General features: G+C 42.1%; 1 long non-coding RNA gene across 1 annotated transcript in view; it reads left to right on the top strand.

The window, feature by feature from the left end:
• The first annotated feature begins 2,969 nt into the window (after window positions 1-2,969).
• Window positions 2,970-3,914, top strand: part of LOC139025190 (uncharacterized) — a 3,719-nt gene continuing 2,774 nt past the window's right edge. Inside the window, exon 1 of the long non-coding RNA XR_011476657.1 lies at window positions 2,970-3,911. This is a non-coding gene — a long non-coding RNA (uncharacterized lncRNA). The remainder of the gene's footprint in view (window positions 3,912-3,914) is intronic.

Below are 3,914 nucleotides of genomic sequence, written 5' to 3'. Positions count from 1 at the left end.
TTAGAAAATGATGGCACATTTTCTCTTAACATTAGCTACTACAGGGGTTACGGTACAGATGTAATGTGGAGGCTATGATAACAGGGGGACGTGCTAGAGCAGCATGTGGAGCTATATACAGGGGGTACGGTACAGAGTCCAATGGAAGGCTATAAGTTACGAAAGAGGGGCTAATCGGGGTACAGGAACGGTCCAATGTGGAGGCTATATACAGGGGGTACCGTAAGATCAATTGGAGCTTATATACAGGGGGCCTACGAACAGATTAAGTGAGGCTTAGGGACGTACCGGAAAGAGTCACATGTGGAAGGCTATATACAGGGGCGTAACCAGTATAATAGGGTAGTAAGCAATGTTGGAGCATATGCGGGGTACAGGTCAGTGTTGAGTAAAAGGTTTCGCACAGAGTCAATTGTGGAGACTATATACAGGGGTCGGTAGCGACATGTGAGCTATACAGTAGTGGCATCGGAACTACAGGTGGACTACAAGTTAGGCATTACAGGGTGACCGGTACAGAGTCAATGCTGGAGGCTAATATACAGGGTGTTACGGTACAGAGGTCAATGTGGAGATATATCAGGGTGTTACGGTACAGAGTTCATGTGGAGGCTTATACAGGGGATACCGGTACAGAGTCATGTGTGGGGGTGCCGGTAGTCGAGTATATATACATTTGAAGCCAGACAGTTTACATACACCTTAGCCAAAACATTTTAAACTCAGTTTTCACAATTCCTGAATTTAGATCTAGTAAAAAATTCCTGTCTTAGGTCATGGAACACCTTTTTAAGAAAAGTGAAGTGTCAGAAGTACATAGTTAACAGAATTTATTCAGTTTTACTTCTTTCATCAATTCCAGCGGTCAGAAGTTTCATACACCAATTAGTAGTGGTAGCATGCTTTAAATGGTTTAACTTGGGTCAAACGTTCAGGTAGTCCTCTCCACAACTTTGCCACAAGAAGTTGGTGAATTTTTGCCCATTCCTCCTGACAGAGTGTGCGTACGAGCAGGTTTGTAAGCGCTCTTGCTCTCACACGCTTTTTCAGTTTGCCACAATTTACCTAATAGGATTGGGTCAGGATTTGTGATGGTGCTCCAAATACCTGACTGTTGTTGCCTTAAGCTATTTTGCCACAACTTTGAGAAATTGCTTGGGGTCATGGTCCATTTGAAAGACCCATTTGCGACAACTTTAACTCCTGACTGAGTCTGAGATGTTGCTTCAATATCCACATACAAATAGATGGCATCATGAGGAAAGTAAAGTGACGAGTTCCCCTCCTGCAGCCAAATCACCCCCACAAATGAATGCTGCACCCCCACAACTATATTGCTGCCGCCCCACTAACATGAGCTGCCCCGCCCCCACAACATATGCTGCCACCATTTTTCCTCCAAACATAACGATGGACATTATGGCTAAACAGTTCTATTTTTGTTTCATCAGACCAGAGGACATTTCTCCAAAAAAGTACGATCTTTGTCCCCATGTGCAGTTGCAAACCGTTGTCTGGCTTTTTTATGGCGGTTTTGGAGCAGTGGCTTCTTCCTTGCTGAGCGGCCTTTCAGGTTATGTCAATATAGGACTCATTTTACTGTGGATATAGATACTTTTGTACCCGTTTCCTCCAGCATCTTCACAAGGTTCTTTGCTGTCGTTCTGGGATTTATTTGCACTTTTCGCACCAAAGTACGTTCAACTCTAGGAGACAGAACACATCTCCTTCCTGAGCGGTATGATGTCTGCTTGGCCCCATGGTGTTTATACTTGCGTACTATTGTTTGTACAGATGAACGTGGTACTTTCAGGCTTTTGAAAATTGCTCCCAAGGATGAACCAGACTTCCTGAGCTCTTGACTGATTTCTTTTGATTTTCCCATTATGTCAAGCAAAGACGCACTGAGTTTGAAGGAAGGMCTTGAAATACAGGTACACCTCCAATTGACTCAAATGAGTCAGAAGCTGATAGGCTAATGTAGAGAATTTGGCAGTACGTCCAACCGGCCTCACAACCGCAGACTACGTGTAACCACGCCAGCCCAGTACCTCCACATCCGGCTTCTTCACCTGTGGGATCGTCGGACAGCTGATGAAACTGAATATTTCTGTCTGTAATAAAGCCCTTTGGTGGGGGGAAAACTCATTCTGCTTGGCCTGGCTCCCCAGTGGGTGGGCCAATGCCCTCCCAGGCCACGCCCCTGCCCAGTCATGTGAAATCCATAGATCAGGGCCTAATTAATTAATTTTAATTGACTCTTTTCCATCTATGAACAATAACTCGATTCCCATAGAGATGAGCTGGATACTTAGATTCCCATAGAGATGAGCTGGCTACTTACTAGATTCCCATAGAGATGAGCTGGCTACTTACTAGATTCCCATAGAGATGAGCTGCTACTTACNACTAGATTCCCATAGAGATGAGCTGGCTACTTACTAGATTCCCATAGAGATGAGCTGGCTACTTACTAGCACGTGGACTTGTGCTTGAGAGATAGTTGAGACCTGTGCTAATGTTCTATAATGGCTGCTACAACAAGTCAGTCTTTATTAGTGAATGTGCATTATGCATGGTTCTGATTTAAATCTGTAACAAAAGCGTATTTTCAGACAGACTTGATAGCGACAGTGATTATTGCCAAAAAAAGCTGATTAAACGTTTTTGATAAAATAATGTAATTATTAGTGGGTGTTGTGGAAGGTTTATCTAGCCTAGGTATAACTCAACAAGCCCTGAATTAATTACATTATAGCTGACTGTTTCAAAGGCAGTGTATTTGATTGTTAAATTGTACAACAAAGAGAAAACATTTCATCTTTATATATTGTGAATTGGCCATAAGTTTGAAAAAAATTATGGCGATATGATTTTTAGGCCAAATCACCCCAAGCTCTATTATGTACACATTAATTGCTGTGAATGTGTTGAATTGCTGTCTAATAAGAGACTGGTCGCAGTTGCAGTAAAGCATTAGGWGTTTTATTGTTTTATTTCAACAAACCTTGAAAAATCATTGCATTTCTTCATAAAACAAAATCATTCTTCTAAAGGAGAAGGTATAAATACATGATTGAATCATCTTTTAAAAGGTTAATAATCAACAGAGAGTCAGGTGAGTGCAGCGTCACCAGACTGATCTAGTCTACAGAGAACTATGGGATGTAAAACACTGAGCTCAGAGCCTCCATTCGGCAACGCTCTTCTTTACACACTCAAAAGCTACCAATAATACAGTCCATTTGATTTCAGCTAAAGCGTGGGCAGGCTGTCAGCCCTCAATCTTCAAGCCCAGTCGTTCCGCTCATTCAAGGCTATATACAGTGAGTGATAAAGTACCAATCAGAAGTAGTGACCTGCCCATTCTTTAAATCGTACTGTATGAGTACGGTCGTCAGTCAAGAGACTAAATACATTTTTTTTTAGAACCAAACTTGCAATAGGATGGATGCGGTAACTCCCCAGCCCTTGATCTGAAAACTATCACAAAAGAGATGTAAATAAAATGCACATACTAATATACTACAGGTTAAGGCAATACAATTCAGTTCCTGATACCTTTAAAATGACTGACATGGAATTAAAGCTGCTCCACACGACTTCTCATCTTCAGGACCCCATCACCTCCTCCCCCTCATCAGCACATTGACTTCCATCTAAAGTCACAACCAGGAATTACACCTTCACATTCTGCTAAACGGTCGTTTTAAAAAAGAATCATGAAAAGACAAAGACAACGTATAGGATCCAGCCTGACAGTGCAATCAATCAATCCCAGAAAAATTACACATTAGGAAAAGCCCTTGTATTCTGTACATATGGCATGGCCTTTTCCCACCAGATAGGTTGGAAGAGAAGAGGTTTTAAGATAAGAACCCTCTCATACACAGAGGGGCACAATACTACTGGTG

Source organism: Salvelinus sp. IW2-2015, unplaced genomic scaffold (genome assembly GCF_002910315.2).
Source record: "Salvelinus sp. IW2-2015 unplaced genomic scaffold, ASM291031v2 Un_scaffold2348, whole genome shotgun sequence".
Taxonomy (NCBI): Eukaryota; Metazoa; Chordata; class Actinopteri; order Salmoniformes; family Salmonidae; genus Salvelinus; species Salvelinus sp. IW2-2015.
This window is presented reverse-complemented; position numbering and strand designations above follow the sequence as displayed.